At 43.6% G+C, this 16,248-nt stretch overlaps 1 protein-coding gene across 3 annotated transcripts in view; it reads right to left on the reverse strand.

Moving 5' to 3' along the window:
• LOC126457010 (serine/threonine-protein phosphatase 2B catalytic subunit 2-like) overlaps window positions 1-16,248 on the reverse strand; it is an 804,363-nt gene that overhangs the window by 496,081 nt on the left and 292,034 nt on the right. The window lies entirely within an intron of this gene.

Below are 16,248 nucleotides of genomic sequence, written 5' to 3' on the forward strand. Positions count from 1 at the left end.
AAGCAGTCAACTTTCAATTCTAAATAAACCACACAATTTCACGTAACAAAAATGCTGTGTTTTCGGTCACTTGTTTAAGATCATTTATTACAAGAACGTCTGCAACCAACATTGTTTCTCGCTCCTTTTTCGTCCATGATCTCCGATCACAATAAATAGTTTAAAGCTAAAAAACAACAGGTTTTCCTTACCAGATGAATGTCATCAGACCATTTACACATGTTTTAATCTATCTGCTTGTATTTAACTATCAAAAGCAAGGAATACCGAACCGATTTTATTGCATGTTTACTTTCGTCGTTGTGATATTGGTTCTCTTGATACTTACTTCGATCTTATTACGATTACTGTGCTTCAATTCTCATTTAACAAAATGTTTCACCTAAAAGTAATTTTTACTAACCACTGTTGTGGTAGGTTACGGGATACAGTGTTCAGTGCAAATACACTGGAGGATTCACTGAACTGTTCGTACAATTACGGGTACGGTCTGTCTGCTTCTCTGCGGAGTTACAAATTTTAGGAAACGCCGTCGACTAACCGGGTGAATAAATTGGTTTTGTTTCCCAAACATGTTTCCACAATGAATCCATGACTGATACAAAGAGTGGATATAAACAAAAGTTTTGCATCACCCCTTTATTTCGAAATGCATGGCACAGAAAACCAAAGTTGGCTCTGAGGCAAGCTTATGTCTTCATCTGGACTGTGTCCAGAACACCAAATAAAAAAAAGTAAAATAATACTTGTGTAACGACAGAATCGACTGTTTCCCCAAGGGCGGGGGCGGGGTGGGGTGGGGGGGGGGGGGTGGGGGGGAGGTCCACAGCGTTCCTGAGGAATGTGGTGGAACGTCCTCTAGTTCGCACGAATACCTGAATCCGTCGTGGCATACCATCGATGAGACCACCAAGCCAGGCCTCGCCCACAAACAGGCCGACTCATCAGGCATAGGAAGTGCTCGTTGTCAACGTCCAGTGACAGTTCTTTTCAATCCATCCCTCACATGTGCGCGGAACAAGCAGGCCATTCAATTCTGAAGACGGTAGCATACTGACGGAACGTGTTCACGACAACAGCACGATGGGCACCACGGTTATCATCCATCAAGATTAAACTGTCACCAAATGTTGGCGATACAGTGGCACTGTTGGTTGCAGAATCCTGTTCCCGTACTGCACAGCAATGAGACTGTCTTACGGCGGCCCCATGAAATACCACCGTATAACATCACACCGCCACCGTCTTGTTGCTCATGTGGGGGCACAGTGTTGTAACTGTTCGATATTACCGGCTTGTCTCCAAACACGTTGGTTGCGAATACCAGGGTACAAACAGACCCTACTCTCGTCCGTAAAAGCTCCCAATGTCAATTCTGTAGAGGTGACCATTCTGCATCAGTTCTGCCATTCTATAGCGGAGTCCACAGTGTTGGGTAGGACGACGCATTGCTATCCATGGTCGTCCGGAATGCACATCCAATGGTCTCCTGACAGCTATACGGAGTCTGTATTTTATATCTTCTCTACTTCGGCCAGCATTAATTACTTTTTGCGCAAATAGCAAAACACATTTACTACTTTCAGTGTCATTTCGTGATCTAATTCCCTCAGCGTCGCCTACTTTAATCCGACTACATTCCATTACGCATGTTTTACTTATGTTGCTACTCATCTCTCAACTCAGAGTCAAGGCATTACCGTATCCATTCTTTTCAACTGCTCTTGTAAGTTCTTTGCCGTCCCTGACAGAATTACTATGTCATCAGCAAACCGCAAAATTTCAATTTCTTCTCCCTGAACTTTAATTCCCTTTCCAAACTTGTCCTTGGTTTTCTTCGGTGCATGCTCAGTGTAAAGACTGAAAACAACGAAGATTGCCTCAGCCCTGACTGCCTTCTCAAATACTGCTTCCCTTTCGTATCTTTCGAGCCTCGGAACTGCAATGTGGTTTCTTTTACAATTCATTCAATAGTCTAAATTGAATAGCCTTGACATTTACCTTAGCTTTCTCGAACACTAACAAACAAACTATTTAAAACAAGAAATAATTCATTACATGCACTGGAAAACGGTGGAATATACAGTGCGATCCAAGTAAACCTGAAATAATTTAGTTGTCATAACATTTGACCCAATAGTGGGACACTTTTGCAATTTTGGGAGAGAATAACACGTAATTGAGAGATTACATATACTCATACATACATGGTGACAGTTATTGAAGTATATGAAATAAAATCGTCGTAACTCCTGAACTGTTTGCGTTACGACGTTCAAACTGCACGGTTGGTCGCGCGGCATGATGGGAATTAGTATGCGCAGGCGCACGCGCCTTGTAGTCGTCGGCCGTTTCCATTTGGAAAGGTTCGTCAATAAGCAACAATGGCGCATTTGGGGAACTGAGAAGCCGCATTTCGCGATCGAGAATTCCCTTCACCCTCAACCGGTGACTCTGTGGTATACAATATCCAATCACAGAATAATCGGTGATATCCCTTGATGGCACGGTGACTACCGAGCGGTAAGTGAAGGTTTTGGAAGAAGATTTCATCCCCATTATCCAAAGTGGCCCTGATTTCGACAAGATATGGTTCATCCAAGACGGAGCTCGACCCCATTGAAACAGGAGAGATTTGATGTCCTGGAGGAGTACTTTGGGAAGCGCACTCTGACTCCGGGATACCTAGAGGCCACTGGCATGACCCTCGATTGGCCACCATATTCTCCGGATCTGTACACATGCGACTCCTTTTTGTGCGCCAAAATTAAAGACAAGGTGTCCAGCAATAGCCCTTAAAACCATTATTGAGCTGAAAACAGTCATTCAGGAGGTCATCCAAAAGAAACGACGTTCCAACACTTCAGCGGGTCATGCAGAATTTCGCTATTCGTCTGTGCCGCATCATCGCCAATGATGGCAGACGTATCGAACAGGTCATAACCTAAACCCAAATATCTGTAGTGACGTTTGCATATTGAATGAAGTGTGTGCATGCCGTAGTTTGTAACTGATTTACTATTTTTTTCATATAGTCCATATAGTAAATGTTGGAAGCGCCCTCCACGAGCATCAATGCAGAATGTATTCGTTTCACCCAATTCCGCGACGTTCTGTGAAATGTATCCTCGCAATGTTGCGTATTTCCCAGTTCTCCGTGGTCTATTCCTGTACATTCGATTTTTAAGATACCCCTACAAAAAAAAAAAAAAAAAAAAAAAAAAAAAAAAAATACATCCGGAAGGGGGGTGGGGTAGATCAGACGTAATTTTCTGACGTTATTCAATCACCAATGAAAGTAGTTAAAAAAGGCATTGAAGCGTTAAGGCGTATGACATTTTGCTCGGTCGGCCGAAGTGGCCGAGCGGTTCTAGGCGCTGCAGTCTGGAACCACGAGGCCGCTACGGTTGCAGGTTCGAATCCTGCCTCGGGCATGGATGTGTGTGATGTCCTTAGGTTAGTTAGGTTTAACTAGTTCTAAGTTCTAGGGGACTAATGACCTCAGAAGTTGAGTCCCATAGTGCTCAGAGCCATTTGAACCATTTTTGAACATTTTGCTCTATCTTGCTTGAAGTAACTTTATCTACGTTCGACGTATCCAGCTGCTTCACAGATGTACTGAAAACGCCCGCATAAACTGCAGTGTCTACGGTCGTATCAAAGAAAGTGGGGCCCACAATACTGGAAGCAGACAACGTGCACCACACTCCAACCTTATTATCATGCAGTGGTGTTTCGTGGGTGATTGGTGGTTTACCCCAGCCCAGTATCCGTTGTTTTGCGTGTTGATGTAACCTGACAGATGGAATCATACCTAATCTGTAGACCAAGCTATGGAGAGAATGTCTGAACGCCTCACAGGGCTCTGGAATGTGTCGTACGCAATGCGTCTCCTGGCTCAATCGACGCAACGATTTATTTGTAGAGTTCTCCAAGCGTCTTCGAACATTATCAATAACCTCTGCACTCACTGATGGTTTATGTTTACCACTGTCACTGGTTAGTACACCAGTTGTCGCCTGCTTCCTTAGAATCGATGAAATTGTTGCCTTCGTTGGAACGTGCCGCACACTGAATTCCGAGGACGACGGTTCAATCCCGCGTCCGGCCATCCTGATTTAGGTTTTCCGTGATTTCCCTAAATCGCTCGAGGCAAATTCCGGGATGGTTCCTTTCAAAGGGCACGACCGACTTCCTTCCCCGTCCTTCCCTAATCCGATGAGACCGATCACCTCGCTGTCTGGTCTCCTTCCCCGAAAAAACCAACTAACACTGAATTCCCTCCGGAATGCCCGTTGTGTTTTAACCAATGACTCTGTCTTCCCACTTATTTTCACAATAAAAACTCGCTCTAAAAGTGTGTACTGCATGTTTCTGCCAGCTAAAGACTGCGAACAAATCACTGATTCGCTCGTTATTGTCACGCGGATCAAACTACGCACTCACAGACTTCACAAACCGCGACCGACGAGGCTACGAACGATCTAAGACGAGGCGAGCAAGCGCGGCGTTAGGCCGGATAAAGGACCTCATGCCCAGAGACAATAATCAACTTGCCAACAACGGGCGGCACTTCTGATTTTCCCACAGCTACTGATCATTACAGTAACTTTCTTGTTTCTCATGAGATTTCGGAAGGAAGATGAAATGAAATAGTTCAAGTTTATATGGATTGCCATGTATTTCCAAGGACGTAACTGATTCAAAATGAAGACGTCGATAGAAACGTCAGCTGACACACTTCATTACGGGCACATGGCCAGTAAGACGGATGCAGTGACACCGTAAAGGAAAGCGGGGGTGATGGCTGGAAGGACATCTCGGCTCATCTGTTTCGCAGTGTATCGACGCGCAGTGCAGAACTCGGGTCGGGTTTCATCAGGGGCGCTCCGTCCTTCCGGCAATGAGTGTTGAGTGGCGCGGCTGAGGGCAGAACAAAAGGTTACCCCAGCAGCCGACGGGCATGGTGGAGCGAGGGGTGGGGGGAAGGGGTGGGTGTGGGGTGAGGGAGCAGGAGAGGCGCCCGCGTCAAGGAAGGCGCGGCTCAGCCAGCCGAGCCTGGCCGGGTGTCTCCCCATAGGGAGCGTATTGTCGGCGCCAGCTGGAGCTCCCATGCCTTTTTGTTGTCGGCATCACGCCCGCCGCTGCTGCGACGACGAACAACACAGACGCCAAACAGCCTGAAACGTAGGAGAGTAAAAGGAAGTGATCTGCCATCACAACACCAAATACTCGCTAGCGACGGGCTCTCGCTAATGTTGGGAAAGTCACCAGCTGGAGAATTTCTTGCTCTCCATATGGACTGCAGAAAATAATGTACACGTAGGGCTCTGAAGATAAACTAGCTCCGAGCGTGTACGATGCACTTTATGCCTTCAGGCGCAGATCACAACTTCCACTAACGAAAAATACAGCTATCTACGCTGTCACGGGTTCCTCAAGAGAAACTGGAAATTTGAGGTAAGTGGAAATTTGTGGTAAGTGGAAATTTGTGGTAAGTGGAAATTTGTGGTAAGTGGAAATTTGTGGTAAGTGGAAATTTGTGGTAAGTGGAAATTTGTGGTAAGTGGAAATTTGTGGTAAGTGGAAATTTGTGGTAAGTGGAAATTTGTGGTACGTGGAAATTTGTGGTACGTGGAAATTTGTGGTAAGTGGAAATTTGTGGTAAGTGGAAATTTGTGGTAAGTGGAAATTTGTGGTAAGTTCGTATGGGACCAAACTGCTGAGGTCATCGGCCCCTAGGCTTACACGCAACTTAAACTTACGCTAAGGACAACACACACAAGCATGCCTGATGGCGGACTCTAATCTCCGCCGAGAAGAGCAGCGCGATCCTTGGCAAGGCTCACAGACCGCGCTGCTACCCCGCGCGGTTTCGTCAAGAGAATAGCGCATGGCGTGGTGATACATTGTACGAGGTCTGTTCAAAAATTCCAGAACTTCATCCACAAAATTTTTCTACGCTAGCATTTTACTTATATGGCAACGGCCTTGCCGCAGTGGATACACCGGTTCCTGTGAGATCACCGAAATTAAGCGCTGTCAGGCGTCGTCGGCACTGGGATGGGTGTGGTAGAGTAATTATGGTGGACGCGTACGGGGTGACAGTGTTTGCACAGCAGTCGCCGACATAGTGTAACTGAGGCGGAATAAGGGGAACCAGCCCGCATTCGCCGAGGAAGATGGAAAACCGCCTTAAAAACCATCCACAGGCTGGCCGGCATACCGGACCTCGACACTAGTCTGCCGGGAGGATTCGTGCCGGGGAGCGTTACCCCGCGCGGCTAGCCGAGTGAGCTGCCTCATAATTAGTCTAATCTTGTCTTCACGGTCCTGACTTAAATAATGATTCCTGACATTTTGGTAATAGGCTTCCTCGAAATATCTTCAAGAACCTGAGAGCTCAGGTTTTTTCAAAATATCCTTGGCACTTCTCCTTAGGTCAAATAGACCTACGACCATACTGCTCCCTAATTGTATACGCTGAATAACCTCCGTTTGTCCAGTTTGAGCCATTACACTTCAAAATATTCTGGGATGGGTCTCAAAGCGTTTTGTAATCGTAAAGCGTTTTGTAATCGTAAAGCGTTTTGTAATCGTAAGGCGTTTTGTAATCGTAAAGCGTTTTGCAGTAAGTCCGCTTTGTACGCTGCATTGTCCCAGTACCCTACAGCGAACCGAAGTCTGCCATTAGCTATTGAGCGCACCTGGTCATTCCGTGTCATATTCATACAAATTATTATATACAAATTATTACCTTAAGCTTTTGTATGAATTGACTTACTTCAACTGCGACTCATAGATATTGCAGTTACACCAATTTTTGCATTTATGTAACGTCCATAATTTTACACTTCTGAAAATATAAAGCAAGCGGCTAACATTTGCAACAGTTTTCAATCTTAACAAAACTTGAGTGGATAATTGTGCAGTATTTTTCTGATAGTAATTCACTGTACATAACTGCATAATCTGCAAAACATACGAGGTTACCTTTTACATCGTCTGAAAGGTCAGTAATGTACAATATGGACAGAAAACGCGCCAACACACTTCCCTGGAGCATGCTGCAAGTTACTTCTAGATCAGTCTAGGAGCCTCCGCCCAAGGTTAATGTACTTCGTCCCTAGCAAGAAATCCTTAATCCAGTCATATTTCGTTTGATACCCTATATTATTGTATTTTCGATAATAAGCGTTGCTGCGTTAGTGCAGTACTGAATCTAATTATTTTTTTAAAGTCAAGAAACACTGCACCCGTCCGACTGCTTGATTCGTGGCTTACAGAAAGTCATGTGAGTAAACTCGAGATGCGTTTCGCGCGATCAATATTTACGGAACCCGCTCTGGGTGGCACAGGGGAGGCTGTTGGACATACTTCATTACGTTTGAGCTTAGAATATCCTGTAAGATTCTACAACAGATGTATGTCAATGATATTCGATGGCAGTTTTTTGAATCAGTTTTGCTACCCTTCTTGCAGACTGGTACGACCTGTTTGTTCAAGGAATCCACGCCATACTATAGTGAACTCAGAGGCTAACGCAGCTGCTAATTTTGTATAGCATGTGACACATTCCATCGACCCTCTTGCAGTTTTAGCGATTTCGTTTGTTTCTGAACGTCACTAACACTAATGCCTCTATCACTCACTCCCGCAGTTGTGTGTCATTTGCTTTGCTACCCTAAATTTCGGCTGATATTCTTTTATGTGTGTCTGTATATTAACTTCGCGTCCACTGACAGCCGTTGACCTATGGCTAACTTCTCTTTGGGTTTTGTCAGCGACCCTTTGATAACACCTTGCTGCGGTAGTCGTTTAAGGTTGCAAGCAATGTCCTTTGAACAGCCAAGCGCGTTTCATTCAGAGACTCTATATCCCCATGCTTTGTTTCACAGATAATATGTACAGGTAGGCGTTTCTTTACCGCGACAATATACCATGGAAGGTCCTTCCCATCACGAACTGCTCTACTACGTATTACACATCCAGTCCTTCGTCAACTATTTTTCTAAACATGAGCCACTGTTCTTCTACACGTTCCTGTCCAGAGAGAGGTGTTTCAGGTTCCTTCTTGAGGTATGATAATTCTCGACTTTATCTACTTTACTGTACACGTGTATTTTGGTAATGAACTGTCACACGCACACTGATACCAGGCTCAATGTGGCCAAGCTCAATAAAGTCAGTTTTGTGTTTTGTTTTTGCCATTATATCCAATGTATCCATATCGTGAGTGCCATCTGAATTGTTTACGTCGTTTTCAAGGAAACAGTTTCGTATACAACACACAAAATATATGATCCACATTCAACAATATAGGGGCATGGTTAATTCATTATTCTTCACGTAGTATGTGCTATGTTCGTCAGGTGCAGTACTGTACACCGGACTGTGTCTCCAACCAAGACATAAGAATCTTGCGGGTGGTGTTCCCACTGTTGATGAATGCCTCTCCGAGCGACGTGAAGCGTCAATGGAGCAGGTAGAGTGCAGTGTCACGATCAACATTCGTTCACCAGGAAACAACACATGTTACGCAGTTGAATAACAAATTCTAACTAAAGCAAATAATTCAGCATTGGATTTATTTGTAGTATTCTTATTAGCAGAGGAAATTAAAAGAATACAATTGGATCTAATTTCGGCAATAAAGCTCATTATGTGAGAGCTCTTTTCACTGCTCTACCATCACGCACTATCTGTAGACGTATATGCTTCATCTCGCACAATTACGAATTGCCGTTATCAACATTCTGCAATTTATACGTTATTATCAACACAATAAATAAGGAAATCGCGAAGACCTCTAGTGTTTAGCAAAGATAAGACGAACGCAGCTTTTGCTGGAGCTGTACTTGTTGCAATGACATCCAAGAGTCACGATACGGATTGAATAGAGGAGTGCAGCTGATTCTTTCCCTCTAGTCACTCGATCACATTCTGATTCTCGCAGCCAGTTACAGACGCACATTAATTTTAGTGTGGAACTCCATCCAACATGGATGTGTGTGATGTCCTTAGGTTAGTTAGGCTGAAGTAGTTCCAAGTCTAGCGGACTGATGACCGCAGATGTTAAGCCCCATAGTACTTAAAGCCAATTGAGCCAAGGTGCGGCTTCACACTTAACAGAAACTTTCTGCAGGATAAGACCATATTAGTAAGGGATGAGAAAGTTCCGTAACGTAAAATGGAGCATCTCTACCATACATCAATTTCAAAGTACATTTTGCAACTATTCCGTGGCTCTGAAAACGGCTGTATTGCTTGCATGAAACAGACGACAGCTGTTTGTAATGGGAATCACGTTCCAGCGATGACAAACTACCCGTTACTGCTCTAGTTCTTACCTCTAGCAATATGAAGCCAAGTATGGAATCTGGACTGTCATTACACGGCCTATTCCCCACCAAACAAAAAAATAAGTAACAGAAACTTGAGACGGGAGGGAGGGGTAATGAATATTACATGTTACGGCAATTCGTTAATTGTGTGTTTCCATCGCTATCGATGGTATCACGAGCTGACAGCTGAATCACTAATGCAGCGCGACTTGCCCCGATCTAGTTTTTCCACGTAACACTTTAGCGGAAGACGCCCATTAACTTTCAGTATACTACCACAGTTAACATTCGCACCACTTAAATGCGGCGTCCACTGAATGCAAGACTGGAAACGATCTAATCTAGCTGTTCCTTTTCCTTTTGAAATTACGTTTTTCCACTACACAGTTTATGTTCAGCGAAGAGGAATGACTACAGACACTGTACTGCTGCGAACACATTTTGTTTGATCGACGATAACTGCACAGAACGATGCAAAATGAGTAAGAGCTGCACAAAGACGTAACCTGTATTCAACAGCTGATACGATCTTCACGTCACTTGTCAAATATAAAAATACTGAGTAGTGGTGTGAAGATTGTAGCAATTATTGATAATACGATTCATCTTTGTGCAAATATCCGTAAATTACATGAAGTTCATAAATCAAATATCGACATTCCGTAGCAGTTCGATGCACTCTCGTTAATACTCGACACAATCAACTTTGAAATTTTACGAGTATCTTCAATACCCTACAGCAAGATCAATTCTTCGACTGACTGCGTGGCTTTGTGGTAGAACGCTCCCCTGCCATGTGGGTAGCCTGTGCTCGGGTCCTGGCCATGGTAGGTTTTTAAACAATGCTGCACGTTCCACAAGCATTTCTGTGAAGTGTGAAATACTTAAGGACGAAAACATTAAATTTAAACCATCTTTATTAATGGTCTTTTTAAAAATACCGGTAATTATGATGTTAAATTTGCAATGAAAACTATCGTGTAGGGCATGTAATTAGAAATGAGAAGACACGCAGCTTTTTGTACAAATGATAGTTTGTGTGTATGTGTTAATTAGCATGTATTTGATGAATTCTATATTAAATGACGTAGGTATTCTAACGACAAAAATAAAAAAGACGAGGTAAGTAACGAACGAAATAGGACTCGAATCAGCGATTACCACTATCGAGCCTACTGATTTTTTACGTCTTTATGTATCGACGCTTCGCGAAAATTCTCACAGAACATGCAACTTTATTCAGAAATTTGCAACGCCTGAGAATCGAATCCAGAGCTCTTCTGTGGTATGCAAGCATTCTACCACAGAGTCACGCAGCCTGTCGAAGAAATTGAACTTACTTTGGGATATTAAGCACACTCGGAAAACATCGAAGCCAAATTTCTCGAGAATTTTTGAACGATATGTCGAACTGCTTTGGAGGGATTGACTTTTGCGTTCTGAACTTCACATACCATGAAAAAATAAAATAAAATTACAGTAGTCCGATTACTGTGTGGTCTCCTTGCCACACTGCAACACGCTTCGAAGAACGCAACTCTTTTTTTAGCGCTGGAGACCATAACAGAATCAAAAGGTATGTATGCGAGTGATTCCATCATTATGCGTTGGAGTAAGAAGTTACAATTCCTCTGGGAGAGGTTGGAAGAGAAGCAAAAAGAAAAGCGATTAATCTTTTATCGATCTCCGCGAAGATCGAAAGATTCCTACGGAAACATGACATCCAGTGTATTTCACTCCCGTCAGCAAATACAAGACGTCGTCTTTAACATTCCTTTAACATCACGAAGACGATCTACGTCTCCAAATGACAGGTATGTATATCTTTCCATATGAATGTGTTATGTCTTACGTGAGGGCACAGTATCAGAACTGTTGAGGAAAGTTGCAAAGAAACACCAGGGACGCGTCCTATCCCCCCCCCCCCCCCTCCCTCCCTCTTTTCCAACTAAAACTACCAGTTGCATCCACGGCACCAACACAATCATGAAACGAAATAGGACTGAAACAGTGGTGCGCTGCTAACTACAAGCTTCTGGAATAGCATAATTAAGGAACCTATCGAAATAAAGATGTTCGTACGCCTAATAATCCGAAAAAAAGATTAATGCACAAACAAGGATCCGGGTCCTGCGCTCAGTTAATTGCGATCATGAATATTTTATGAATGCAACAGTCTAGATCGCTACGTAACATTTCTTTCTTTATAACTACATTCCGGCTATTATCATCAGTTACTAAAAATAAATGAAAATGCAAAATAAGGCCCATTGCGAATATTAAAACCAATACCTAATGACATGTTTTTCATAAGTACCTGCTAGAATGTCTAGAAAGAAACCACAGCTGACTACACACCGAGACTTCAAAAGCATTAATTTATCTGAACTTTCAAAATTGAGGAGCAAGAAACAGTTTGGAGGACGGCTTCTACTCCCCTCTTGGGTAAAACTTCATGGATTTACTAACAAACTTACTCTAACTATGTGAAAATATACGCTCCCCTAACGACGGGAAGAGTATGAAGGAAACCTGTACCTTGGCTAAATGAAGAATTAAAGCAGTTCGTGACTCTTAGAGACGCTTACACCAGGCATACGAACTGCACTCCATGCCTGAAAATCATATTGCTTCCAAGCAGAGGCAGAACAGGGTCAGTCAAGCTGTGACAAGAACATCAAGCACGCCCATACATAAACCATCACCTCAAATAGACCGACTGTCTTATGGAAAAACCTGTGTCGTCTTGGATCGGCAAAGAAACAGCTGCAGCTGATCCCATTATCCCAGATGAAGAAATGAACCACTACTAGACATTTCCAGCAACCATAACAGAACCGCAAACGGAACGGAGACTACTTCATGGTGGTGAACGACTGTAACCACGAAAAATTCCATGTAAAGCATGTTACTTGTGAAACAGTCAAAACAGCCGTCATGCGTATCAAATCAGCATCTACTGGACACTATTGTATCACAGTCCAAATGATACGTATTACTGACACACTATTGCCCACTATAACATACACTACTAGCCATTAAAATTGCTACACCAAGAAGAAATGCAGATGATAAACGGGTATTCATTGGACAAATATACTAGAACTGACATGTGATTACATTTTCACGGATTTTGTGTACATAGATTCTGAGAAATCAGTCCCCAAAACAACCACCTCTGGCCGTAATAACGGCCTTGATACGCCTAGCCATTGAGTCAAAACAGAGCTTGGATGGCGTGTACAGGTACAGCTGCCCATACAGCTTCAACACGATACCACAGTTCATCAAGACTAGTGACTGGCGTATTGTGACGAGCCAGTTGCTCGGCCACCATTGACCAGACGTTCTGAATTGGGGAGAGATCTGGAGAATGTGCTGGCCAGGGCAGCAGTCGAAAATTTTCTGTATCCAGAAAGGCCCGTACAGGACCTGCAACGTGCGGTCGTGCATTATCCTGATGAAATGTAGGGTTTCGCAGGGATCGAATGAAGGTTAGAGCCACGGGTCGTAACACATCTGAAATGTAACGTCCACTGTTCAAAGTGCTGTCAATGCGAACAAGAGGTTACCGAGACGTGTAACCAATGGCAACCCATACCATTACGCCGGGTGATACGCCAGTATGACGATGACGAATACATGCTTCCAATGTGCGTTCACCGCGATGTCGCCAAACACGGGTGCGACCATCATGATGCTGTAAACAGAAGTTGGATTCATCCGAAAAAAATGACGTTTTGCCATTCGTGCACCCAGGTTCGTCGTTGAGTACACCATCGCAGGCGCTCCTGTCAGTGATGCAGCGTCAAGGGTAACCGCAGGCACGGTCTCCGAGCTGATATTCCATGCTGCTGCAAAAGTCGTCGAACTGTTCGTGCAGATGGTTGTCGTCTTGCTAACGTCCCCATCTGCTGACTCAGGCATCGAGACGTGGCTGCACGATCTGTTACAGCCATGCGGATAAGATGCCTGTCAGCTCGACTGCTAGTGATATTAGGCCGTTGGGATCCAGCACGGCTACAATCCGACCTTTATCGAAGTCGGAAGCGTGATGGCACGCATTTCTCCTCCTTACACAAGGCATCACAACTATGTTTCACCAGGCAACGCCGGTCAACTGCTGTTTGTGTATGAGAAATCGGTTGGGAAGTTTCCTCGTGTCAGCACGTTGTAGGTGTCGCCACCGTCGCCAACCTTGTGTGAACGCTTGAAACGCTTATCATTTGCATATCACAGCATCTTCTTCCTGTCGGTTAAATTTCGCGTCTGTAGCACGTCATCTTCGCGGTGTAGCAATTTGAATGGCCAGTAGTGTATCTTCAAGCACTCTTAACCATCAGTGCTTTACCTGAGGCCTGGAAAAACAGACTAGTTAAGCCACTACCTATAAAGTAAGTTGTGGCAGTACCCTCTGATTACCGACCTATTTGCATTTGTCCTGTACTGTCCAAGCCCTCAGGAAATATAGGACACGACCAGCTAACAATTTATTTAACTACAAACAATCTACTGCACGAATACGAAACACGTTCCCGTCAACATTGCAGCGCGTCACCAGCCTTACTAAAGGTAACAGATGACCTGCAGCTTGCCAAGGATGGGCAAGAGGCGGATATAACGTGCTTCTTTGAGTTCAGGAATGCCTTTGACAACGTCAACTTCGAAACTCTGTCGAAGTTAGCAGCTTAAATTTCTCTCCAAGTACAGTGCAATGTTTTCGCTCTTGGATGTCGTGAAGACTGAAATGCGTCCTGTCACACAAAGTCACAATGGTAGGGAGTATCAGACGTCCTTCAGAGTTCGGCATTAGGTCCTATGTTCTTTTTAATGTATGCCTATGATGTATCATCACTTTCGTCCCACTGCAAATACCCTATGTGCGCTGATGATCCCCAGTTGAATCTAAGTGCAAAACCAATAAACCTGAAGAAAGCTATCGAGAATCTCAACACCGACCTGTGAGCACTACCAAAAATGGGCGCAGGATATAGGGTTAAAGCTTAACCCATCCAAAATCCAAGCAGTACTGGTTGGTTATTCTAAGCTCATTAGCCAGGGAATCTCTACCATATTTAACCCCAAATGGGTCAAATATCAACTGCTCTGCTTCAGCGAAGAAGCTAGAAGTAGTAATAAATGAAAATTTAAATTGAAGTGAACAAGTAACTGCAATGTGAAAGAAGACATCAGCGTATCTCCATGCCTTATAAAAATACGAAAAGCTCTTCTCTCTGGACCTAACAAAAAACTTTAACACATATACTTCTAATTATTAGCTCAAATGGCTCTGAGCACTATGGGACTCAACTTCTGAGGTCATTAGTCCCCTAGAACTTAGAACTACTTAAATCTAACTAACCTAAGGACATCACGCGCATCCATGCCCGAGGCAGGATTGGAACCTGCGACCGTAGCGGTCGCGCGGTTCCAGACTGTAGCGCCTAGAACCGCTCGGCCACAGGTTCAGAAGACACGTTATGACATATCTAGTAAAGAAAAAATAAGAATTACCATTATCCCTGTACTCACACGTTGCCCTTGGACATCCTTCTTCCCAAAGAGATCTACCGTATTTCCCAGCATTCTCAGCTAGTGCAGTCTCCTCAAATTTCCTTTCCCCAGATCTCGCTATATCAGAAAACATCCATCTCGTACACTTATATATTCTTTTTATATCTCCCACCACCAACACCAACACTACCACTATTATTAGTAGTATTATTATTATTATTATTATTATTATGATTTCTTTCCTTTCTCAGACGTTATGTCTGGTTAAAAATGGAAAGTGACGCGGACCTTGATCAAGCGTGACTTCGTTTTAACTGTACGGTATATGTTACATTGCATTTAAGAACTTTCGGGTAATTGAACATGTATCATTAAGTACGGATTTCTGTAGTTGTATATATAAGTTTGGATGTAGCTGTATTGCATTGAAGTACTGGTGGATATTGTGTGGTATGACTCCTGTAGTTGGTAGAATAATAATAATAATAATTATTATTATTATTATTAGCAGCAGCAGCAGAAGTGCTGACACTAGAAACTTTTTTGGTTCATAGTATTACACTGTCACACATACACTCAAATCATTTTAATACTACTTTGATATTAGAAGTGTTTACTTTATGCGCGAAACTCTGCTCCGATGTAAGAGGAAGCCTGAGGCTCCTAATCACATCAGGTTAAATAAATAAATAGTCGGGACGATTGGTATCTTGTGATGACATTAGGCAAAACGTCGTTATGAACACGGAAGTTTTATTTAGCGATCTAGGCAGTTTTAGTGATATAAGCATCTAACGGTGTAGTGGGCGCCTTGAGTCGCATTAAAAACCGCCCCGACATCAACAGTACTTCACAATCTCATTGGTATCCAGGCAGCTAGCGGCACCTAATGCAGTAATCTCTATGTGCCGTCGAAGCTTCGTGCAGAACAATGGAGTCAACAACTCTGCTGGATACCCGACAGTTCACTATTAAGACAAACGAACATAAAAAAATGGTTCAAATGGCTCTGCGCACTATGGGACGTAACTGCTGTGGTCATCAGTCCCCTAGAACTTAGAACTACTTAAACCTAAGGACAACACACACAACCATACCCGAGGCAGGATTCGAATCTGCGACCGTAGCGGTTGCGCGGTTCCAGACTGTAGCGCCTAGAACCGCTCAGCTACTCCCGCCGGAAACGAACATCAAACCATGTTGGTATAGTAAAAATACTCGAGGTATGTATATCTAGATCGAAGACTATTAACGGATTTCATTCCCTCGTATTTACTTCCACATAATCTGAACTTTTACTATAGACACAGAATTGAACTGTTTCGAGAAAAGAGACAAAAATGTGGGTATATCGGCAAGTTTACACGGTACCGGTATATTTTGAAAACAA

This window comes from Schistocerca serialis, chromosome 2 (genome assembly GCF_023864345.2).
Source record: "Schistocerca serialis cubense isolate TAMUIC-IGC-003099 chromosome 2, iqSchSeri2.2, whole genome shotgun sequence".
In the NCBI taxonomy this organism is placed as follows: Eukaryota; Metazoa; Arthropoda; class Insecta; order Orthoptera; family Acrididae; genus Schistocerca; species Schistocerca serialis.